This window comes from Cyprinodon tularosa, unplaced genomic scaffold (assembly GCF_016077235.1).
Source record: "Cyprinodon tularosa strain WSP-4 unplaced genomic scaffold, ASM1607723v1 ctg74, whole genome shotgun sequence".
NCBI lineage: Eukaryota > Metazoa > Chordata > Actinopteri > Cyprinodontiformes > Cyprinodontidae > Cyprinodon > Cyprinodon tularosa.
Genome location: NW_024039496.1, coordinates 899,953 through 926,652, shown reverse-complemented (window position 1 = coordinate 926,652; position 26,700 = coordinate 899,953).

Here is a 26,700-nt window from a genome sequence, read left to right as displayed (position 1 = left end):
GTAGGAAGTGTATTGTAGTCAACAATTCCCGATAATTGTTGTTTTGGAGCTTCCTATTCAAGCTTGGAAATGCACTACTGTACAGCTCTCATCCTATTTCATTTCCTCTTTTCTTCTGCTGTGCCTCCACTTCCTCCTTTTGCCGATCCTTGCATGGAGATCATCTGCTTGTGCTGAGATTAATATTTCCGACACTTTGATGTCAGGAATGTGCTTTACAAAGAGTTATGATGAGTGGGCGATGGGCATAGAAAAAAATAAGACACTGATTGAAAGAAAAACAGGGATCAAGACACAGAGGAAGAAACTGGAAAGGTAGCCAAGGTGTTAAGGATGCTCAAATCTATAATCCTATGTGTGTGCTTATGAGACCAGCTGTGTGTGATTTCGAATGTGATTGCATGTGTGTGGGGGACCCCTGTTGGCAGTAACCAGTGCACCCTCCCTAGGCTGTGTTTGCAGAGGCGTGTCATTGTTGCTGCGGGCTAGTTGAGGTCAACAAGGGGGTACAGTCCAGGCTACTGCTCCTCATTGGCTCACAGGCAGAGGCTTTGGCCTCGCCCATTTAGCCAATCACTCACAGCCAGCTGACCCCTGACAGCCTATCAGTTTACTTGGCCTGAAGGCTGAGAGCAAATAGACAAAGGCAGAGGTGTCAGGGAGGGTTATATTATTGGAAAGTAGCATGGAGAGAGATTGAGTGAGAGTGAGGGAGATAGAGGGAATAAGAATGAGTAACGCTGTTTAGCATGGCTGTAGCTGAGGAGCCAAAGGTGAGAGCAAGTGGTGGGCGAGAGCGCTCTTAATCTGTGGCTGACGAGGGCACCAGGAGCCTCCATACAATAATTACATTAGAGTCAAGTAGATCCCTCTATCTGAAAGCAACACATTTATGCCCTGCAGGGGGATCCCTGGCTAATTGTAATCCACCAGGACGGAGCAGGCTCAAAAAGTGCCTACTTTCAAACTGACGAGGTTAAGGACAATGCTTTTGTGCAAATTAATGTGTGTATAAAGTGGGAGTATGTGTGTTTTGCCTTGACCTGAGAAAAAACAGCACCATGAAAGAAAAAATATAATATATCTTTAAAACATCTGAATGAATTGATTTAGTGTGTACATAGTAGCTCGTCAGTGCTCTTCTGTTTACATGTATTACAGTTTGTGGCCAGAGAGTACATCAGTAGGATTGCTTCAAGCATTGCTTGAGGGATTGGTGGATGGTGGAATGACAGCAAGGGATCTACTAAAGGAAAATGGGTGTTTGGAATGAGAGGAGGAGGTCTAGTATATCTGGTGAGCAGAGCCAGGCGCAGCTAGAGGGGAGGAGAGGTTGATCTGTTTAGTGTCCTTCTCCTGCCAGCTTTCACTGGTCATTAAAAGTAGGCTGTTATCAGACAGTGCAGGGAGGACTACCCAACCTGCCGGCACAGTGCTGCGTCTTCAGGTAACAGCTCCTTATCTGTTCACTGATTGCCTTCATGCTCCCAATCCGTCTGACGTTGGCGTCTCAATCAGTCTTTAAATAATCTGCCTCCTCACAGCAGAGCAAGAGATCCGCCTCCACACCACCATCTCTCTTTCTCTCTTTTCCCATTCTAGATCTTTTTCTTTTTGTGTATGATGCTGAATATTAATGTGTTTGTCTTGTGTACTTATAAGCAATAAACAAGCCTCAAAATCTTTCTGTGCTCCTTCAGAGCATTTTAACATGCTGCACAGCTTAATTCTACAGATTGGGACACTTAGAGTAGTTTTGCTCTAAAGAGTCACTGTTCAATGCAGCGGTGGCGATGTTATATTCTAGGACTTGGTTTTAAAAAGATCTCTGACAAATGCAGTGTAAAAATAAATAAATACGTTCAACTTTTTCCATTTTTTATTTTTGACAAGTTGTATGTTCTCTTTTTCACTTCTAAATGATAATACTGATATCTGGAATAAATTATTTGATCTTGGAAAATAACTTTTATCTTTATATATGTGGAACTAAATAAAAGTTTATTTTACATGTTTACTTTACATGTGTCTACAGCATAGCTGACATGTATGACCAGGCCTCTCACCATTTGCCTGAGGCCCACTGTGCATTACCAAAAGCACCATAAAGTCTTTGAAGGTGGGAGTGAAAGAAGGAACAGGAGTGACAAAGATGTATTGGTGAAAGTTATGTAACAGTAAATATTAGGAAACGTAAATAAGTGACATTATGAGTAGGACAATTAATAAAATAAATTTTGTAGTACAGAACAATGTGACTTTTGTATCATCAGCATATCATGCTGTTTAGCTTCAGCAAAAGAACTCGCCAACTTTAGTATTGCAAAATTGTGTTATCTAAAAATTACTTTTCTCCCCATCACAGAGATAAAATGGAACATATAGTTAAAATTTTTTTAGGATTTTAGGATTCTCTTTCTCCCTATCATGATTTTGTAAAACCATAGTGTTAAGGCTTTTCATAAGCATCTAACAAATAAGTCAGTTGAATAAAAGATGTATTTTGTATGGTCTTTCATCTTTCAGTTTTTTTTTTTATCATGAATGCTGCTTTTTGTCTAATTCTTCCTACATCATAGAGCTCTAAAGCGGACATCCACACCATATGTGGTAAGCAATATTTTTAATGCACATATATGTTATCGTTCTCCCCTTTTGGACTTTGAGTTTTCAGTTATCTAAGTAATAAGTAAGTTTTGTTGATCTTTGGTTTATTTTCCAGTTTATGTTAAATTTAAGCAGTCTTTAGTTACTCTCTGTTGCTCCTTTTTGCACTTCTTCTTTCCCCCTAGCTCCCTTCTACTGTAGTCACTTCCATCCACACCTGCTCCAAATCAGCTGATTACCCCAGTCTTTGTTCTGTCTCCCATATATATACTCTCTCTGTGCACTTCTTTATTGCTGGCTCCTTGTTGTTACTTTGCTCATCAAGTGATTTTTTTCCCCCTGGTTTTTGGCTTCTAGTATTTTGTCCTTGGATTTTGTTTCTGCTGCCCTTTGAATTCATTCAACCTGCAGGAATTCATCTTTGCCTCAACCAACCTCGACCCCAATGCTGACAATATATTCCTCCATGGCATAGGGAATGCCACCACTGATGTCCCATATACATGTATTTGGATAGTACCATAGGAAGAACATACATATATCATCAAGCAAAAAAGCTTGTATGTTTTAGCCAAATGCTTCTATATCACCATGTTAAACTACTGAAAATTTAAATCATATCAATCTGGATTGGGAAAACATTTTGCAATGACAACTACAGCCACTGGTTAGTTCTTTTTTTTTTTTTTGCTAAAATGCCTCTTTAAAAAGAAGCTGATGCAACACAGGGGTAATCATGCCCTCTTATGCTTTGAATTCTGCCATTTGATCCATTTGCCATTAGAAATATAATGCAAGTTTTATATCACATAGGTAAGATGTCATTCATACCTACCATATGAATCTTTTTTAAAACTCTGAAACTAAACAATAACAACTATAGAAACATTTCTTTATCTAAGGTGAAATAGTGAGTGGAAAGTATTTGTTTGAGCAGCAGTTCCAGTAGATGGTGTAACAGTGACTGCACTCATATCTCAAAGTGAGTCAGATAAATGAATGTTCCACCATCGTCACTACCTCACTGCTGATGTCATATGGGATTTTAGACTGTAGGTGACAACCGAGTAATAACTCCTCTATCTCTCCACCTCAGTCACTTTTTGCTCACTTGCTGTTCTCTTGTTGTTCTGCATGGAAAGCTGAGCACAGTTCCTGACCTGGACATCTTTCTCTTTTCCTCTCTTGTTTCTTTTTCATTCCTTTCCATACCCTTACTTCTCATCCAAGGGATATGTGATATGTATCATTGGTTAAGACTACTCCAGGCCGGCATGTTGACATTCCCCCGTGTCTCTTCATCTCTCCCCGCAGAGCTGAGTGCTGTTGAGTTGTGTTGATTAATGATATTGATCGCTCCTCATACTCCTTGACTTTCACTGAAGGGGGGGCTTAGAGACAGAAAGTGAAACCAGAAAAGAGAGAGTTTGTGAGAAAAAAAAATGCCTCACTCAATCTTGATACAATTTTTTTTTTTTACAATCTCTGTTTCCATAGAAACCATACAATAGGGAGAAAGATAGATACAGTGCGTACATATATGTATAGAAAAGGGATGAAGAAAAAAGAGCCAAAAATGTTTACATGTATTGTGTGTCAGTGTGCTGTAATGTTAATCTGTAAAGAGTTCCTTTAAGTCTAATTTGTGTACAGCAAATTAAATGTAAGAAGGTGTCATTATGATATGCAATAAAACATCAATGAAGTTGAAAGCAGGTTGTCAATTATCCTTTCAGGATGATCTACTTTACATCTACCTAATAAGCTTTGCCAATAGCAATGGACTGCTAACCCTTTTAGGATAGAAGAGTCTGTTCATGGATGTAAATGTACACATTGCCCTGTAAATTCTGTAGCGACCTTGGTAAAACATGCCACGAAGACAGTGAGCATTTTTAACTCCCAGCGGGTGTTATGAGATCACAAGGCAACTAAATTCATTAAAGGCAATTAAATGTTCTTCTTGACAATAGGTTTTTACAAATATCTCAGTCAATTCTTGTCAACATGAAGTTCAATCCTGTCATCACATGAATCCAATTGATGAAAGCTGTTATTAGGAGCCCTTTAAATATGGTAGTACTTTGAGCTTGACACCCTTTAACCATCTTAGGACTTATTTTAGTTAAGAAAGAAAGTAGTTATTGAGTCCCTTTTTGGATTGACAGAGTTAAGTCAGTCTCAAAAGCTCTGAGAAAGCCTCCACCACTTTACGTACTGATGGTATGTTAGTTCGTTAGTTAGCTGCCCAATTGCAAAATTAGGATGCTCCGTCTACAGGAATGTCTACAGTAGCTGCTCAAACAAATGGATAAATCTTAGCTGTTAAAATCATAGACGTGTATACATAGACATCTCGTTTGATGCAGGTTTCACATGTCGACATCACAGCCATATTGTATTTGGTAGAAAGTAGTTTTCGTCTGTTGTAGTGACTGTCAATCGGCTGTGCAAGACCATTTTTTTTCAAGGTATTTTGCTTGCATACGGTACAGACTGTTGATGTAGATGTGCATATATAGATTTTGAAGTATACTTTTTTCTGTACAGCACTTAAGTCAGCTGTGATTGTTTTTAAGTTCTTAACAAAAAAAAATAGGTGTGTAACTTTCTTCAACTATATGTCAAGATTATAGATGTGTCTATATATATATATATATATATATATATATATATATATATATATATATATATATATATATATATATATGTATGTATATATAGATGTGTATGTATAAAACACAGTATGAACCCCCCTCCCCTTGACTGCAAGTATTGAGGAAAAAATTATTTGTGGAATTTCATAAAGAGTAGTTGTTACTTTAAAAACTGGGTCTCGATGTGATCATTGAATATACCTTAGATTAAAATGTTTTTAGAGTGAGTTTTCAGCAAAGCTATCATACATACGTTTTTTTTTTTTTTTATTACACATTTATGCATGATGATGATGATGATGATGATGATGATTATGATGATGATGATGCCATACTTCAAGTTAGGATATGAGTACCAATTTGATATGATTTCTGGGCCAGTTAAAGAATATATTTTTTTTGTTTTTAATTTTTTGGAGAACAACCACAAAAGATATAGATTCAGGTACAGTTGAATGACAAATGGAAAAGGAAAAAAGAATTTCATGTCTAACAAACCAGATGTAACAAAGAAAAAAGTTTTTGAAGAAATAATTGCACAATAAGTATGTAACAGAAATGTCATTGATTATATCTAAAAACCGAAACTTTGGGTGTATGTGACATGTTTTGAACTTATAAATCTATATGCAATTTAGGTATGAATTCCTTGGCTTTATATTATACTTTATATGTTTTTTGTTGGGAGCAATCTCTTGGAGAATATGGTAGAATTAATGTAATTTTTTAGGTTTTCCCAGAGTTATTCAGATTAGTAATTGTTTTATCTAATAGTTCCCTGAAAGGTTATATGGGATGAAAAGATGGGAAATTTGTTGACAAAGAGGGAATTTCCAGAGTGATGCTCACTACTGGAGCTTCCTCTCTCCCAGGCCTGACAGGACACATGGGGAGAGTCATACCACAACTTTGTTGGGGTTTGCAGGCTCCCATGAAAGCTTAAATCCCTTGGAGAAAATATCAAAATGCTGTAAGTGAGTGCATGTCTCTTAGTGTGTGCATGCTTATTATTGTGTGACATTGCAGCACAGGATGCCGAGTGTGTGAACCAGGGTCTGTCCCAGCGAATCAACTGTGTCCAGGAAGAGAGGAAACATAATAAGTCAAAGAGGATATTTGAGTGGGCAGTGTTTTGTCATTTCTTGGTGCAACTGTGTTTTCCAGTGTGCTTGTGTTGGTTTTAGGGGTAAAGGAAGGAGGTGTGTGCTGTGCACACTTTTCCTCTTATATCCACAGGCATTTCCACATACCCCTTATGGAAACAAACATAAGCAGGTGTCTGTGTTCATTTTGCCACATTGAGGGTTGCAGAGCAGGCTGTGACCTTTCGGAAATGGTTTACCGCTGATGTGATGCCTTCATACTCCAGTGTAAAGAAGAAACAGAAAATAGTTATAGTAACTTTACATCATCACACATGCAATAAAACACTACTTTATCGATGTCTTTGATTCTCTTTTCAAATGAATAACCCCTGTAATTACACTAAATGGTTCACCCTGCTGAACATGCATCTGAAAATACTTATTATTTGTTATTATGTGATAATACTTTTTAGTACATTAGTGCCTATGTGGTGTTCAGGATGTCTTCTGTCTGGCCTTCTCTTGTTGCCCCAGCTGTCCTAACACGGGTCTGTGTTGACAGTAAACACAGCTGCAGGTCACAGAGGCCCTGCTCTGGTCAGAGACAGCGCTCGGAAACCCAATGGGGGAGAGAGCACACAGAGAGCATGAATGTAAGAGAAGGTGCACCGAGAGGGAAAGGCTTCAGTTAGACACAGTTTACCAAAGAGGAAAAAGAAACATTTAGTCCAACATTTAGTTATCAACCCTTTCTAGGTTATTAAAAAGGGCAGGATATTCAATGAATTTGGATTAGCAGAGAAAGATGTCTACTAAATTATGAAAACCATTAAATTATCAAGCTAAAGCTGCCCATCTGTAAATGTATGATAGATAGAACATACAATTGAACTTTGTTGATCTCACAATGGAGAAATTAACTCTGCATGCAACCCATCCCCTGGCTGCCACTGTGCTGCACCCAGGGGGTTAAGTAGGGGGCAAGGGCGTAGGAATATGTTTACAATTGGGGGGGACACATGTCGGAAATCTGAGATTCGTAAATATTCAACAGAAACATATCTTAAGTACGCTACTTAAAAAAAGGCTATTTAATCTTTTACTTTATTCCTTTATAAATGTGTTTGCAAAAATAATGCATTTAAAATTAACATAATGCATTTGTTCATAAGATGTGAGCATATCACCAAACAAAATGACTGGAGTCTTTTATTAAGCAAAGGGAGATGTCTTTCAAGGGCTTCAGCCCTTGGCATATTTAGTGTCCGCATACGCACTAGAAAATCAAAACAATTCAGTAGGCCATACAAGTGCAAAGTTTGATATGTTTTATTTTGTCAAACTTGCAATAATGGTCAAAAATTAATTTATATAGGTTGACTGACAGAGGGAGCTGACAGTGTGTTGAAGAATTATGGACAGGGCGCTTTGAAGCATCTGGTTCAAAAACGCATTATCAACCTTTGGTAGAAATCCATCCATCCTTCCATTTTCTGTACACCCTGTCCCTTAGTGGGGTCGGGAGGTGCTGGTGCGGGGTCCACCCTAGACAGGTGGCCAGTCTGTCCAGACCTTTGGTAGAAATGACGCCTTTAATTCCAATTTGCAGTACAGAACAGAGAAAACTACAGAGTTGTCAATGTTGTGTTAATCTGTTTATAGTCTAAAAAGAGGAGCCAGCAGTTTATTTGAGGAAATAAAGATGCAGAAGTTAATTAGTTGGTTAATTAGTGGTTGTGCAGCAGTCCACTGCACGACCAATGCGGCCGCCGCTGCTAAGAATTAGAATTAATTCTCCCTGTGGTTAACTAACGATCAGGAGCGCGGCAGGTATAACATCTGTCCATTTCGGCGAATCAAAACCATGCAAAAAATAAAAAAATCCTCGTAAAACACACGCCCAGACCGGGCTAATTTCAACACAAGTTGTGTTAGGTGACTGTTACTCACACTGACGTTTCTCTTTTAAAAAAATCTGAGTAAGTCCTGCTGCTGTTTCAGCCTTTTAGTTGGTGGTGGCATTGTACTGAAATGAGATATAAAAAAAAAAATATATAAAAAAAACATTTTGGCTAGCGTGGCAAACGTCTAGAGAAAGTTAGCAGTTAAATATTGGATGAGTGATCAGCCCAAGACTACGGAAGAGGATTAGGGCCACTGGAAAAAAAAAAGTTAAGTGATTTTTACATTTTATTTCAGTTTAATACGGGAAAAAGTCAGAATTCTGACTTTTATTTTCAGAATTAAGACTTTTTTTTTCCTCAGAATTCTGACTTTTTTTCTCAGAATTGTGGATCTTAATGTAGATGGGCACCATGAAGGCAGAGATGTGGAGCACTCAGCTTCACTGACAAAGATGTGAGTTGTTTGAGAGAGCCAGTGACACATTGGTGGAAAATGACAGAATTAGGCAACTTTTCCATTAATGGAGGAGCAGAAGGTCATTAAAACAAGAGATCTAGTCTCTAAAAGAGACATGGCTATGGCTTGATGCTAACATGTTTGTTGTTAAACATACTTTTGTTATATTACATTTGTGTTGTGTTTTCCAAATAGTGTAGAAAATTAATGGTGGTTTATAATGTTTACCTTTTATGAGCAGGACAGGAAGCAGAGAAGTGTAGCATTACCTCCAACTAGTTAAACTCATAATTATGAAGTTATTCAACAAATTCCTCAAGTAAAAAAGTGCAACTTTTATTTTTTATTTATTTTTTTTTTTATCAGATTTGTTGATTAATTTCAGAATTATGTATTCCTTCCAAATTTCCAAATCTGAAGAATTTTTTAAACCAATATCTACATTATTTAACATTTAGTTTGTTTGAGCAGTACTTCCTGTTATATGTCTTTATACGTATATTTTACATTTTCTTGCACAAGCTCAAGCTCAGCAGATTTGAAATTGTGTGCTTGTGTAAACACAAGTAGTCAATCTTTACTCTAAACATATATTCTGGTTATTTTTTAGTTAGACCTTCTTGTTTTTATATATCTGTATAGTACCCCCCCCCCCACCACCACCACCAAAAAAAACTGTAAATTGATTAGAAACATTAATCATCTGTCAGATTTCTGAGAAAAAAGTCAGAATTCTGAGATTAAAGTCAGAAATCTGAGAAAAAAGTCAGAATTCTGAGATTAAAGTCAGAATTCTGAGAAAAGTCAGAATTCTGACTTTTTCCCCCATGTTAAACTAAAAAAAATTAAAAATCAGTTAACTTTTTTCAGTGGCCCTAATCCTCTTCCTACAAGACTAAGATGACTAAACCAAAAAGATTCAGTTTCTATATATGAAAGTGAACTGACAACAAGACGTTATAAATGAGCAATATTCATAGCAGCATTCCCGACAGACCATTTTACCTCATTCACAAGTTTCTGACTTTCTGTATCGCTGTTTCCCTCAGTGCTCAAACACTCAACAGTTCACAGAGGGGAGGGGGAGTACAGTGACGTAACGCTATGCTACGCCTTCAAAATAAAAGCACGATAGTTAAAAAATTGTCAAAATCTAATATTTTGCGGTACAATTTTTTGGGGGGACATATCCACCTGGCTTTTATATTGGGGGGGACATGTCCCCCCCGTCCCCCCCGCTTCCTACGCCGCTGGTAGGGGGTTAAGGGTCTTGCTCAGAGACCCAGAGAGCCGGCTGTGGGGATCGAACTGGGTACTTGCAGCCTTCCCAGAGCACAAGTGCACTGCTCTAACCACTAGGCCAACACTCCCCCCATAATAATAATAATGTGCTAGAAAGTGCGTCAAGACATATGAAACTTAGGATTTTGTCACTAAAGAAGGTATGTTACCTACAAAAGTTTGTATATTGCTTTTAAAATGTTAATTTCCTAAATTTTGAATGTTTATTGGGATGGAAGGAGCAAAATAAGTGGCATTAAACTTCATCAGTACTTTTGCAGTTTATATTTGCTATCACTGTATCATTCTTTTTTAAGATATATTCAAAGATTGTTGAACACCTGATCAGCATTAAAGAAATTATTCCAAAAAGAGGCCAAACCAACTATTTCAAGGATTCAGCATCGAGGTAAATGCACTCTCTATAAAGCATGTATGAGATTAAGTAATATTGATATTTTCATTGTTTTGACATTTGACCCACATTTCTGTTGATCCTGTAGCAGTGGTTAACACATGCAGTATTCAAGGCTTGTGAGATGCCAGCTGATGGAATTTTTTAACTTGTCTCAGAAATGTGTGGCAGCCTGGCTAATCTGGTGATCAAATCCTGCCTGATAGTGTGTCAGATGTCTAGGCTGTTGCATTAATTTCCTAAGGTATCATGTCTTCATACACGTTTCAAAATACATGCAGATAAGCAGTAGTAGCATGATAGTAAAATAAGGAATGGTCAGTATAAGTCCTTGTGGTTTTCTAGAGAAAATCTGGACCATGATACTAACACAAATATTTATAGCAATAATGTTTAACGGAACATGCTTCTATTTCAATGCAATATAAAGTAGCAACAGTTATCTCTACTGCTACAAAAGTAGTGACATACAATATTAAGAAAGAAATTTTGTGTAGCAGATTGCTTAAATAATTTCTTTTTTTTTTTTATTTACTTGCTGTGCGGCTCCTAAACTTAAGTCTAGAAAGCCAAGGATTCCATATACATTGGTAGGGCAATCTGCTCTGGTAGCCAGCCATGTATAGCCAATTGTTCCACTTGTAACTTCTGAACTGTTTTTAAAACAACAAAGCCCTAAATGTATGATTTTATGTATGACAGTTATTTTAAACTGTACTATAAACATGTCATATTGGCGTGAGTTAGTAAAAATTAAATAAAAAATGTTACTATTGTTAGGCTGGTAGTTGTTAGGAAAACAATGTCTGCATTTCTATTTGGGCTAATCCAGCTTGGCACTTCTGGTTGTAGTTGCATATGTAAAACTATTATCATAAAAATTATTTCACCCTGTGAACTTTACAGAATAGCTTCAAAAGGATGACTGTGTTGTTCTTGTAAAGAGAGAAAAACTAAGCTAGCCAGTGTGAAAGTATAATACATGACTAGACATTTTTATATCTAGCTTTAAAAAGCTGTCTTTTAGAGTATTTGTGGTATTAGTAACTGGCCTATGCTTAGTTGGGATCCATATTGTGGTATATGTAGTTATTAATTTCAACCATTTCATGTATTTCAAATGTAACTGTGTTTATAATCTTCATGCAAAAGGTAACAAACACAGAACTAAGTGTAACCTTAAACATCTACGCAAACAGATATAAGTATTAGATAGACCTTTTCGGTCACTGAGGATTTGATGCATCCCCTGGATCAATATATTGCCATAAATCCATTTTAGCCCTTTTAACAGATGACATTAGCATTGCTTACAGACAAACCACCGTTTGGAGTCTATGACCTTTGTATATGGGGATGATATATTGTCTTAGCCCGTCTGCATGTCATGGCCTTGGCTGCAGGAGACATGTTGTTTTGGTAAACCACCTATTTCTACGTATGGAGTCGAATGTGAGTCTCCATGCTAGGGTGAGATGCAAAGATATGGAGGCATATATTGACACATAGAAGAATGCAGCCTCACATACCCACTCGTGCCACTTATACATCTGTAAACGCATGCATGCCCACACACACACACACACACTAGTGAAAAAAAGCACCCTCTTATTTGACATGTTCTTTTCCGGCCCCTAAGGACAGATCAGGCACAGCTGTGACTTTTAGGTCACAAGGCTTGGAGGGGTCAGACTGAGCAGACTCTGAGAGAGCCAAACGCAGGGTCACAGGTCACTCCCAGCAGCCCTGGTGGTGTGAAAGGTCATGGGTCAGAGTCTCACTGCGATGCATCGGCTGGATAGGGTTTCAAAAGGCGGCCACGGCCAGTAAGGAGCACAGATTTATAGATACTGAGCCCAGCCGCAGTTCTCGGCCCAAGGTAATTACACAGAATATGAGCATGCCCGTTGAGGCTTGGCGGCCATATTTCATTTCAACCCCAAGCCCCTGTAGACTGAAAAAATACATGAGATAGCCTGAGAGAAACAAGGAGCGAGACTAAGAAGCATAGACTGAGAAAGGAAGATCCACTGATGCAGACTAAAGAAAATGTTGGATAAGACAGACATGCTGAGAGAGGAGAGAAGACTTATGAACAAAATGTGAGTTTAGCCACAGTTAAAGGGATAAGCGGGAGACCGAGTAAAGGCAAAAGGTCATATTTGTTACTAAACAAAACTCCATTCTTAGCAACAGGACCTTTGACGTCAAATTCCAGTAAGACAGGGAGAAGGTCACTGGGATCATCCCCGGGGAATGCCGGGAGCCGGAATGACACAGAGCGTGGACAGCAGGGAGTGACAGCCTCGCGAGAGGAGCAAAGGAACAGATGGAGCAAGGGGAAAGGGGAGGGAGTGAAAGAAAAGAAGAGCCCAGAAATTAGATTAGTTTAAAAGTGAAGTTGTAATGCAGCAAGCTTGATATCCTCCTTGGAGCAGTTTCCCGTGAGAAAGTGATCAGCCCCACTGCAGAATCATCAAGACAGTTCAAACATATTTACTCCTTGTTCGAAGGTACAAATTAAATCATGGTCTTCCACAAAGAGGGGATGTTTTCCCCTTCTGGTCTGATGTCATGGTAGTGGGGCAGTGTAAAGTGGGGGGTCGAACCGTCCTGGCCTGCATGCATTTATCTTCAAGCCCATTTATCATCCAATAACCTCCCAAACAGTTTTTTTTCTTTCTACATCCCCTGTTGTATATTCTAAATATTATTTCAAAGGTTTTTTTTTTTCTGCCCAGTTACACTAAGACCCCAGAAAGACATATGATGAAATTAAAGAAGTTATGGGTCTATTATCTTTTTATTCTCTTATTCATACTATCTCATCTGTCTTTTCCCCCTTGGCACCCCAAATCTGCTTCTTATTATTTAAAAAGGATTACATGTAAGAAGTGTGAGTGTGCATCCTTTTGATAGTCCCTCAATGCGGTAACAGGTTTCATCAGATATCATTGTGGTTATTGCTCCATAATTACCTCAATGCTAGCCTCTGCCTATTCTTTGTGCAAGCTCATCTGGGTCCTGTCACAGCCTTGGTGATACACCTCCGTATGTGACCTCATATTAGGAAGTGAATCTCCTTTCTTTATTGGCTTGTGGTCAAACTTCCATCACTCTAACATTCCTATACAAGAGAAAAAGGAAAATATGCTGCTATGAACTAAATCCCTTAACTGTTGTAGTTTTTTTCTAATGTCATTGCTCTTTCTTGTGTCTCACTTTGTACTCTCCTGTGGTATTGGTAAAGACCGGATGCTTGCAGATACTCTTAAGGCTAAAGCAGATATGTCTATTCCACCCAACCACAACTCAGTGCTGCAGATAGTTTTAAATGGGGAGGTAGAATGTGGTGTCTTAACCAAAGATTACTAGGAATTTTCATGCAACATTTTTCAGTATGTTACTTTTTCATTTAATGTGTGCCCAAATGTCCACAAAAATGTCCACAGTTGTACTGTAAATTGATTATTTATTCTTTTCGGGTAACTGCACAATGTTTATATTTGTAACACTGTACAATACAGTATTTTATTTTGTTTATTTTTTTTTTCACTCTGCTACTTATATCGTTACTTTTTATACACTTTTAAGATCCACATTTGTGTGACCACTTTTGCTGTAAGGCTGCTGTAACACCACAATTTCCCCATTGTGGGACAATGAAATTATTTTCTATAATATTCTAAATAGATTAAAACTAAAGCATTTGAGTTTTATATCTATTATATCTATTGGCCTGGTCATGCAGAACTACCTATATTGCTCGTCATGTCCGTTAACCTTTAGACTGGGATTGTTTTTTAAGACAAGTATTTCCCAAATATTTTTGCTAATAAAAATCCAAAAGGGTTACATACTTATACTGTAGGAAGTCTTTAAGTACCAGCCAAACAACATATAAATAATGAGATTTTTTCTGTATTTTAGACCACTCTAACCCAATAATATGCTGTCATCTAAACCATTTTGTTAGTAGCCTGATGGTATGTTTAGGGCCACCCTGCTGGAAAGTGAACTTCAGTCCCAACCCGTAAGTATTATGTTATCCGTAAAAGATCTTTTCTTAACCAGCTTTCAAAATCATGTACATAATAGGCATCACTGCACCATAATATTCCAACATTTTGTTTTTGTTTTTTGTTGCAAATCAGGCCTGACGTACGGTGTTTATCCTCTTTTTATGTTGTTCAAAAAGTTATTTTTGGTCTGTGTCACCTGCATGGCTTGAGGAAAACTTTAGGTGGGACTTCTAATGGCTTAGTTGTTCCTATTCTTCTATGAAGATCAGAATGTTGGAAGTGCATCTCTGCTGATAATCCTTTTGAACAGGTTCCCCCACCTGAGATGTGGATCTCTGGAACTTAAGTTAACAATGAGCTCAGTCTTTTGCTTGCTATACATGAATTTGTTTATTGATTAATGTTAACTAACAAACCTCTACGTTCTTTGCAAGACAGAATAAATTACTTGATTTTTGAGAGAAACTGGTTGCATTGGACTTTATTCTAAGCTACTGTACCAGTTTAAAAGAAAAGTGTGTATCATTTTTTTTTTGCTTCATAGTTTGTGTAAGTTATCATAAATAAATATCTATAAAATTGATCATGCTTTGTTTTATAGTATGACAAAATGTTAAAACATTTAAGGTGTAATGAAATTTCAAAGCCATTTTATCTGATTTTGTTGTAACTGTAAAATAAACTAAACCCCTGCTCTAAGACTCATGTAAAAAAAAGAAAAAAATCCTCCAGTCATACAAACACACAATAACTCACTCAATTATTTATGATTGAACTGATTCAGACAGGAAGCATATGTAATCTACCCATCCATAGTGAGAGACACAGAGAGATAGAGAGAGAGAAAGAGAGAGAGAGGGAGAGAGAAGCAGAGGACGAGGAGAAATGGGGTGTGCTCAGGGACAAGGCAGGCGGCCAGCTGAGAAGGAGTTCTGTTTCTCTTACCAAATCCCTGAAGAGAGGTGGGAAACAGTAAACAAACCACATGAGAAAGTGTTTCCTCCTTTAATGACAAAAGGAAAGAGGGCTAAGAGCAAGGCCCAGGAATCATGGTTAGGAAACTGGTGCAGTGTCTCAGCTGAAGGCCCCTCTCAATGTGTATGTTTGTGTGTGGGGGCGTGGGGGTGACTGTGTATGTGTGTCATCTATCCTGTTTGTGTGTAATCCAGCAGTCTTCACAAAGGCCCATGCAGATATATAAAGATGAGTAAACAAAGCTTTTATTCGCTGTTTTGTGTTTTATCATGTTTGAAGAGGTCAGATGTTATTGATTTTCCTCAGTCAGGGCCAAGAACAGCCCTGACTGAGGAAAATCTTGGCAGTAAATGTTCCCATCAGATACAGGGTCTTTAAGCATACGCGCTCATTCACAGCCTCAATTCGAAGGATCTCGTTCCTGCACCGCACTGTGCTGCCATTGAGGCCTGTCACGCCCCTGTCAGTTCCTATCACAGTGTGTCTACCTGAAAATGCAAATGAGGCCTTTGTGCTGCCTGCCCCTGCTTGGATGCTTATTATTTTGGGCTCAGGTCTATTATGGCCTGAGCCTGGGGCCAGTCTCCGCACACATACACACAAATACGTCCAACCCTGGGGTCATAGCCTTTCAACCTCTGTGGCTTGACTTCTGCCACTGCAGCCTGACAAATCACCCCATGACACAAACAAAAATAAGTGCCAGAACCTCGACATAATTTGGACCCTGTTCAAGCCTTCTCTCCAATCCCAGCTCTATTACGAGCAATGGCAATAAGTTGCAAGTTAAAAAAAAGTTAGAGATAGAAAGAGGGATGGAGATGGGTGGAAGAAAGAGACATTTGAGTTCTTTCATGGAGGACTAAGATAAATGGCCTGCCCTTTTGCCGGTCTATGCTCCCCCAGAGCTCACTCAGGGCCTCCCCTGACAAGAGGGTCTTTGAGAGAGAGCGGACCCCACAAATATTCCTCTTTGTCCCAGACTAAGCTAAGCCAAGACCCCATTGCTCTGACTTTAATCAAGTAAAACCAGCAAAGCAAAGGTCTGCTTTTATGTCTGAGAGTCAATCACTTTGTGAATCTGTGTGTCTGTACTGTGTGCGGGAGATAGAAGAGATGGGTGGGTGGAGGTAAGGGGAGAGAGAAGTCTACCAGGAATAAAGAAAAGTCAGTACATCACATTACTCTGGCATGTCTCCCCATTAGTCCTCTAAAGACATTCAGAGCTTTGCCTTGGGGGTACGTGGGTAGACTTTGGGGGAAGGAAGAATTTAGATAAAACCCCAAAGGCACATTACAAACTGACTATGCGATCAAAACATCTTATGAAGTTAACCTCTAAAGAAAGGGGAGGTCTTTAATGACAAAAATATATGAAGAAAAATGCATTTTCTAATACTGAATTTAAAGTAAACCAGTGCAGGTACAGTGCCTGACAAGAGTGTTGAAGCCTCTTGAATATTCTTACATTTTATTTGATTTCAACCACAAACTCTATGTTATTAATCAAATGTCCTATATCTTGCCTTTTTAAGGCTTTTTAAAGAGACCCATTGGCAAATATATTACGAAATGATATCTTAGGAACTACTTGAGTATTAATTTGTCATGAAATCGTAGTTTCCTCCAACCTAAAAGAAAAACTTGCTTTTAAAGCAAAGCCACCTCTTCCGTCTGGTTGCCGCCCATTTATGGCGTATCACACCGCCTCTAAAAGCTGAACAAAGTATGAGGCCTCTCAATGTAAACAAATAGGTGTTCCTGACTTAGACCAGGGCTGCCCCAAAGTCAGCCCTCGAGGGCCGATGCCCTGCAAGTTTTAGAGGTTTCCCACAGCTGATTTCCATTGATAGCTGATTAAAAGGACTTTGCTGAACTGCAATTATCAGAATCAGCTTTGGTGAAACAGAGATACCTCTAAAACCGGCAGGCCTGACTTAGGCTATGTTCAGTACTGAAGGCCTTGATGTTCAATTCCAATTTCCAAATATATGCAACTTATATGTGATCTCCTGTGTGAACTTCATTCATAGAACACAAGTGTCCGGCATGCGTAGTAGAGGACGCAATGATGTCACAAACAAGCAGGCTTTGGGTTTACGGAAGTAAATATGGGTGGTAGTGCTGGAGTACATCTAGCATTCTTTCCCAACCTTAAAAACTCAATCTTTTCAAGATGGTTTAAAAAAAGACTGCCCTCAGCATCATCGGCTGCCATGGTTGTTGGTTTTCTTCCCACTTTTTTTTTTTTTACCTTTGTTGAGTATAAATGGCGTTCAGATCAGAGGAATGTGACCTGGCCTTTCAGACACAGGTCACATTTGAAAAGATCAGATTCGTATGGGATTCAGGACCACATAGCCAAGTGGCCTGGGTCGCATTGGAAAAAATAAGATCTGTGTTGTTCAGAGATCAGATACAGGTCGCATGTGGGCAAAAAAATCGAATTTGGGTCACTTCAGGCTGCAGTGTTAACGTAGCTTCAGACCTTATCAAAAAGAGGACGTTGTGAGGATGTTGTCTGTTTTGATCAACTATCAAAATAGTCAGTTTGTCCAAATTTGTATGTCAACCATTGTGCTTTGCCTCACATCAACGGTCCCTGTTAAGAGAAAATGGGTCTTTCTTTGCAGTGCCGGCACAGTGTGGTAAAGGTAGCTGGTTCCTGGAGGAAGTCTTCTTACGAAGACATTTGTAGACATTATGGAGTCATTCGCCAACTGTTCCCCTCAGACCAAAGAAATGTCTGCATAAATCAACTGAAATAACATATATGTATGATTTTGAGTACCATTATTTTGAAAATAAAATGTAATTTTATATGATATAGGTCCTAGAAATATTTCTGGCAGATTAAAACTGAAAAGTACATAATTTTAAAGCACACAGCAAAAGATATATAACTTTTGAAAAATTTCACTAGTATTTAAAATGTTTTTGTCCCATTAGATGAATACTTAGAACCACAGTGTGCTGCAGATAAGGTTATAGCATTTTGATTGATAATAAGCAACCAGCTTTGCACATCTGCAGACTGGGATTTTATCCAATCATTCTTGTTTATTTTTACAATAAGAAACAAATTAGTCTGACTGCGTGCTATGGCATCTATGAACATATAGTTTATTCTTAAATTAGCCAAATTAACTATAAATGTGAACAACTTCTCTCTAATGTTTTCTAATCAAAAGAATCTCACAGAAAGGTGCAGCTATTCTGACACATCAATGTGCGTTGCCCAAAACCAATCACACTGAAACTCTAGCTGTTTGTTTGATTATTATAACTGTTGGAATTTAAACATCTGGACCAGTTTCAGGTCTTCTCTGAAGTTGTTATTTTCAGATTATACTGTTTCAGCTTCAACCATCTTTTCACTTTTGGAGCATTGAAAGCTACAATAGATTTCACATTGGTGTAGAAGAGTTAATTAATTAATTCTAAATTAAGTCTTTTTTTTAAGTCTAATTAGATTTTAAAAATGCACATCAGTCCCTGAGATGCTAATCCAATGGAACATGGACAGTCAACAGGTCCTTCAGTCCATTTACATAGAAAACTACAAAGCAAAAGTATCTTCTGGCTGCATGGTTCAGACCATGCAAGGAGTTTAATTCTACAAGCATTGATCAGCTTCCATTGCTACACTAAGTAACCCATATCCTAGCATCCATTCCCTTCATTATGTCCTAAAAGAGCTGTATGCTGTATATCTGAAAACCTTCAACAACTGCATTAATGTTTCTTCAAAAAGAAAACTAACAAAAAACAAACATTTCTGCGTCATACTCAAAGTTTTATGATGAGTTCTAAACTGTTTCTGCTGACTCTGCAAGTCAAGCCCTTGAAATTGGTCTTTAAGTGCTTCTTTCCAGTCTGGCTGGCGGTGTTACCACCCCCAAACCTGCAAGGCCCACCTAGCAACTATAGTGTTTAGCTAGCCCTTCTACAGGGAAATATGGTATGGGATCAATATCCTACATATAAACGTGGTAAGGAGCAGGTTTTGGTAGTAACCTGACCAAACATGAGGATATTGAAAAGAAGTGAATATATTTTCAACACACTACATTTAGTAGCTTAGGCCTGGGATCATTTCATTGAAATAATTTCAGCTGTTTACTGTACATACTTATTTGTTATTCAAGAATGACATAAATATTTTATGAAGACTGTCTACCGGTGGTCAATTCTTGAAAAGATAAAGCAAAATTTTCTTCTTTCTTTTCCAACTGTGGATGTGTGTGCAACTGCATCTGTACTTTTGTCTGAAGAAGATTGTGTAAGGTTTATGTGAGGCCAATTTGGTTCATTGTATAGCTTTGTGGGCGTAGAGTGGAGGTTACGGAGCTTTTTGGCTTTTGTTGATCCCTAACACTCCTTTCTAAGCCCTCCTTTTTGGTAAACTCCTTCTCTTTCCTCAATGTCACAGCTGCCTTGTCTTCCTTTTGCCTGAAGCTATTCTTAAAAAGTAGATCAGGGTTTAAACTTAGATCACCTCGTTGTTTCCTTTTTTCAATCAAAGAATATCTATGTGTGTATGTCTGTGTGTGTGTACATGCATGCCATCACTCCTGCAGGGTCATAAATAGATTTCATATGTGTGCACATTAATAAATGTGTACATGTATGAGATGAGGGGAAACCCTGGTGCCATTTAGTGCCACAGTGCCATAATCTCCGCCCTTGCCCAATGGCCCAGATTAAATCCAGGCTTTGATCCACCCCCTAATCTGAGTTTTCAGGCTCTGGGCTAAGGGTGGGTGCTCCACTCAGCCTGCCAGCTAGAGTCTTGCGTCTTTCCTCCGTCCCCTTCTCTGTCTCCCTTTTTGCTGCTCCCCATCCCACCCCACCACTGAGGAGCAGGCAACTAAAATCCACTTTAGAGTTGCTTTTATACAGATTAAGGCCCTTTAGTGCCTGTCATGGTTATAGATTATATCAATAGGTCTTTTTGTTGCCAATACATAGGTGTCAATGGTAAAACCAGAGCAAGACAAGACATACATTTTGGCAGTGGTGGAAAATAAATAAAAATTACTAGATTACTGTACTTAAGTATTTTTGGGGGGTACTTTCACTCCTGCACATGTTAAAGTCAATTATTGTACTTTCTACTCTACTACATTTGAAGAAAGCTGCTGGCCACTTGGTTCTTATGGCTCAGGTTTGTAATCCACTGTTGCTGCTTTTCTTTCTTGAAATGCAATTTCAACATGCAAGATAGCAGCCCTTAGGACTGAATTTGGACACAACTGTTTTATATTAAATGACATTCCACAAATGTTAGAAACTCAGGGAAGATATTATTTATAGTTAAAAAAATTGTATTAAGGCATGAGTTGTTGCCATGTGGCCAACTTATTCAGTAGGATACAATCTCAAAGCAGCATTATAGTTTCTTTCTGGTAATAGTTTCAGCCTTAAACCTCTATTCCATATTGAAAGTGTGAGGAGATTCAAGGCTGTCATGTTTTCTTTTTAGCTTGTTTTTAAATTAGAAATAATAATCAAAGTAGCTTCCTTATTTTTTGTGGTATTTTATGCTGAAGTTTTTACAAGACTGAAAGTTACAAGGTTCTTTAATATTACTCTGAAAATTATACAGAAATGTACTTATACAAAAAATGTCTATTTGTATTTTTGAATACATAGTACTTTTGAATGAATGTACTTTTGAATAATTAAGTGTTTTCAAAAGTGAGTACCTCAATCCTTTAACTTGAGTAGATTGACTGAGTAATTTTCACTTGGAGTTTAGTAACATTTGACTGTGAGTATCTGTACTTTCAGTCAAGTGCTACTGTTGAGTAGCACGAGTTGTCCAGCACTGCATTTTGGATTTGCTTTTAGTTTATATATTTGCTCTCCACAGAACTTTCATACTTACAAGCTTACACATATGCAAGAGTGCACATGCAAAATGTATGTACACTCAGGCAGCATATGTTGCTTATTTTAGTTGTAGCTTTCACAACATATAGAACGGTGTACATTTGTACACCATTTGAATGGTGTACAACCCTAAAGTCAGTTTCAGTGTCAATGTCTGATAAAGAAACATGATTTATCCATCCAGGCTCATATAAATACATAGCCTTAGCTAAAACCAAAAGCTAGATTCCTCACAGTGCTTTAATGACACAATGATATGCAGTCTGCAACTCCACAAACACTCTTCAACAAGACCCAGACAAAATTTATAAGAGGGCAGGAGACTTAGTGTTGTTAACCAATTTCTCTGTTTATATAGACAACGCCATGGCAGATTAGAGCACAGCCTTCCTAAAGTAATAGTTTACGGCACAGTGCATTAAAAATAATTAGCTATAATATAATAAAGTTAGAGGAATTTAAGAGCCACAAGACTAGAGTTAGTCAGTGGAATAATTCTTAGTGTGCTGCACAATATTAGCTCCTAACATTTGGGGTTAACCGCTCACAGATAGTGCCTGGGCTTAAAGTCTAAGGTTTTGACAGTAAAGTGGTGTTGCAATTACTAAGTAAATTATTCCAGTATATCGAAGTCATGATAAAATTATCGAGGTCAATTTGATCAATTAAAGAAGTTCATAATGCCTGGTGGTAGGCTATTATGTACAGAAGGAAGCCCAGCATACACTAAGTCATGACTTTGCAGCTGAGAAAATGTGTGGTCAGAATGTCATATTGGTCAGATATTTTTTCCTGAACTTCTACAAATCCCCGAAACTCCCCTGCCCAGCTCTGCAATGTAATATTTTCTTTAATGTTGTTTTCTGTCACTCATCATACTGTCAATGTAAGCACTAAGCTTTGACCAACGCTGCTTCCCCCTCCCAAAAACTGCTTCAGTAAGTATAACTGCATCCCACACAGATTGACTTTGGTGTGAACAGGGACAGGTAAAGTAACATGCTAAATAAATGCCACAAGCACGATAAACAAACACAATCCTGGAAAATGTGGCATGTCTTGTTAAGTACCTTTGAAAAGCCAGAGCAGTCATGAGCTATTGGTCTCATGTACTGGCAGAAGTTGACCAATTAACGCCCTAATGTTAGGTTCAGATCACTGGCTCTCTGCATGGTGGTGGGGTGTGAAATGTGTAATAAATCTAGACCAGAGCCCACAGCACATGAAGGTGGCACAAAGGGCTGGCACATTGCTCTTTGCACATTGGTGCATGACAAAGAAGGTTGTGCAGTGTTTAATAGAGTGAAGATGTAAAATAAAGCATCACATTATTTATTCCCCCAAAGTTGAGGCTTTGTGCTTTAACGTATTTGCTATTACAAAAGTCATTCCAACTCCAAATAGTGTATGATGATTCACTTTCCTCATAATTCTACAAACAATGTCCCATTATGACAATAAAAAAGTACATTTTTGTAACCAATTTATTTGAGATTGAAAACTAATGAAACCCAATTTCATAATGTGAATATTCAGAGTCTTTGCTTAATACCTTGTTATGCAACCTTTGGCAGCAATTACAGCTTTAAGTGTTTTCAAATGTGATTGCTACACCTAGTTTTATGCAGCTTTGCCCATTCTTCTTTGCAGTTGGCCTACATCTCAAATTCCATCACACTGGACAAGAGATGTTTTTGCATATTTGCTTTCAGATCTCTCCAGAGTTGGTCCAAAAGATTCAAGTCAGGAGTCTGGCTTGAAAACTTCAGGACAGTCACAGAGTCATTCTCAGCACAATATTTTGAGATCTTGGTGTTGTGCTTTTGGCTATTGCCCTGCCAAACAATTAACTATCTACCCATTCTGATGTCAAGAGTGCTATCGACCAGATTTTTATCCAGGATGTGTCTGTACATTGCATCTTTCATATTTCACTCTGCCTTACTAGTCTGCTAATTCCTGCTGCTGAAAAACACCCTTATAGCACATTGCTTCACTGTAGGTGTAGGAGGATTTTGGCCTGGCAATGAGTGTTATTTGGTTTTCGTTAGACATAAAACCTGGGATTCACACCAGAAATTTAAAAATTTGTTTACTTTTTTTTTTCTCATAGTTTGAGGGTATCTTAGGTGCATTTTAGCAAACTCCAGGTGGGCTGCCATGTCCCATTCCTTTAAGAATAGGTTTTGTTTGGCCACTCCAACTTACAGGCCTGATTAGTGGAATGCTGTAGAGATCAGAATCAGAATTACTTTATTAATCCCTGGTGGGAAATTCTTTTTTTTAGTGCATCCATTTACAGAAGATAGAAAAATAAGATGGATGTCTCTGACAGACTGACCATGGAATTCTTGTTCATCACCATGACTGTTGCCCTTCCCCCTCAAACGCTCAGTTTAGTTGCCCAGCCAGCTACAGGAACGTGCCTGGTGGTTATAAACTTCCTACATTTACAAATGATGGAGGTCACTGTGTTCATTTGGGCCTTCAAAAAAGAGAACATGTATTTCCTCCCCTAGATATCCACCTTGAGAAAATCCTGGCTTATAGGTCTAAAGGTCTATCCATTTGAGCACATACTTGGTGCTTGTGCTCTGATATTCCCTGTCAGCTGTGGTACCTTTTAAAAACGGCTGTTTATCTTTAAACATTGCTAATTAACTGAGCCACAGCAGGTTGACACTGTTTACGCTATAAAAACATCTCAACGATGATCAGTGGAAACACCGTTCACCTTTACTCAGTTTTAAGACTCATGGAAATGGCTGTAAATACCCACATAAATGGGATTTCTTAATTTCTTATTTATGGTAAATTTCCTATTTCTGGTAAATTTGCAACAGTAAATTAATTATAAAGTAAAGGAATTATTTTTTTTTCTTTTTTTTATAACACTGCCATAACAGGGTGTATATAATTTTGAGTAAGATTTATATATTTATTTATATAGCACCAATTCACAACACATGTCATCTCAAGGCACTTTAGAATTCAACCAGATCATACAGTCAAATTGATTTAAAGCTTTCTATCTAAGGAAAACCAATCGATTGCATCGACTTATTGACTCTAAGGCAATCCCTCACACTAAGCATGCTTGTAGCGACAGTGGAGTCACAGTCAGAGAAACAGAAATACACTGAAAAACAGCCCAATCTCCAACATCTATTAACAAAAGTATTGATGGCAGCAGCACAGCTGATATTTCTCTCCAGGATGGTGTCACATCCAAACAGGAACAGACCAGATGAAGCTACTACGAGGAAAAGCAGAGAGAGCATAACATTAGAGATTGAAGTAACACATTCTGCAGATTGGGAGAATAGAGCTGCAATGAAGCAGATTGATGAAAAAGTGGTCCCTATGTCCTCCAGCAGTCTAATAGCAACATAACTATACAGATAGCCCAGGATAACCTGTGTCAGTCTAACTATAAGCTTTACAAAAAAGAAAGTTTTAAGCGTACCCTTAAAAGTAGACAGGGTGTCTGCCTCACGGACTAAAGGCTACTACTGAAGGCTTTTAACTACAGTTTGTGGACTTCATAAAAGTTTCTCAGCATCACCCCTGGACAGGATATTTCTAATTTTTGCAATATTCCGCAGATGAAAGAAGGAAATTCTAGAAACTAGCTTAATGTGGGAAATGGGCAGCATTCTGAATTCCTTATAGATGAACTGTATGTCTCCTTTTAGAGATTTTTAAGAGGACGATTAGAACAATAAAATGTCACTTCATTGATCCTCTGTGTTCTCAGTGAAGTGTCCTCAAACAGTCCCTTACAAGATAGCAGTTAAAGGTCAGGAGGTCACTGGGCCCTCTTGTTACGTGATAAGAGCTTCATCCGTTATGGCTATCTACAGGTAGATGTAGATTGTAAAGTTTAAAAGGTTAAAGTTGTGTAAAAGGTTATCAAAACCTAAAAAACATCTGCTTTATATATGACAGATGGAGAATAACAATTTAAATAGATACAATATTTCTCTGAAAATATAGCCTATTTCTAAAAATTTAAATTACATGTTTATTAAAAGAAATCTACTGAAACAAGTTAGTTCTAAGCTTTGCTCTTAATTGTATCTAAACAAAAAAACATCTCATCATGTGTAAAAGCAAAAATGTATTTGCAAAACTTTCAAATGGATTTGAGTTTACAGTATGTTTTTCCAGTGATTAACATTTTGGCCATAATGCGTTAGAAGATGACATAAGTTCTCCAACAAGTAGCCAAAAGGAAGTACAAAATACCTCGCAGGATTTAAGAGAGAAGTTAATTGAATCATCATTTATTTTCAAAGAGAAGTGTTTATTTTGTGTTTTTTTTTTTTTTATTAACATCTAAAGTTAATGTTAATGCGCTAATTCTGAAAAGATTTACTTTAAATACTCTAAATTCTTTATGTTCAGAGCTTTTGGTTTTTTTTTTTTATTATAAATTATTTATAAATATTTTATTAATTTTGCTCCAGAGAGGTTGTGAGTCGGAGGGGTGATTAGCCGATGTTAGTAGCTTATGCTTGACCTTCATTTTCCTTTTTGACAACCACTTCATTTTCTGAGCAAACAGATGCTAGACTAAGCAAGGTGTCCATCTTCCAGTTTTGGCAAAGCAAATAGGGCATCTGGATTCTTATCTCCAACACTTACAAGTATCAAATTATTGACTCTTGGTAACATGACTCTAGATATATTTTTCACAGATCGACAGAAAGGAATGTGCAGGGTGTGAAGGTTGTCTATAAAACCAATGGCACCTCATTTCTAATTTGGCTGACCAGTGGGGGTCTTTCAGATGAGTTTGACCTGAAGTCTCCACCGTTTCCTCCTCCTTGTTGCTGGATTAAGAATTGTGTCCAAATTACTTGGGAGTGATAGAATGCAAATGAATGCTGCGGGTTGTTGTAGTAAAATCCCACCAAGGTCAAGTTGTCAAATCAGGTTTAAGACTAATCATTTATGTGCCTGTACTACTTAGCTCATGTTGACAACTTTTCAACCTGCTTTGTCACACATTTCCTTGAGTTAATGTTTTCACTATTTTAAAAACAGCATTTCTCTGTCGAGTGTTAAAAGCGTCCTTTCAAAGTTTCATTGTTTATATGCTTATGTTTAGCATTTAAATATGAAGATCTCTGTGTCGTTTTTTTCCACCAATTCACAAATACTTAAAATAATCACGAGTCTTAATCATGGTGTTTAAGAAGTCATTGTGAAATAAGTAAAATACTAACATTTACAAATATTAGTGATGTTTAATTGTCAATTATTGAAGAAACATCAAAATCAGTATAACATTGAATTTGGCTCTAAAGAGACTTTTTTCAAATGAACCTAAAAAGTCTTCCAGGTCCAGCTTAGGTTTAATGATAATTCATATTATAGAGTTTTGAACACTAAAGCTG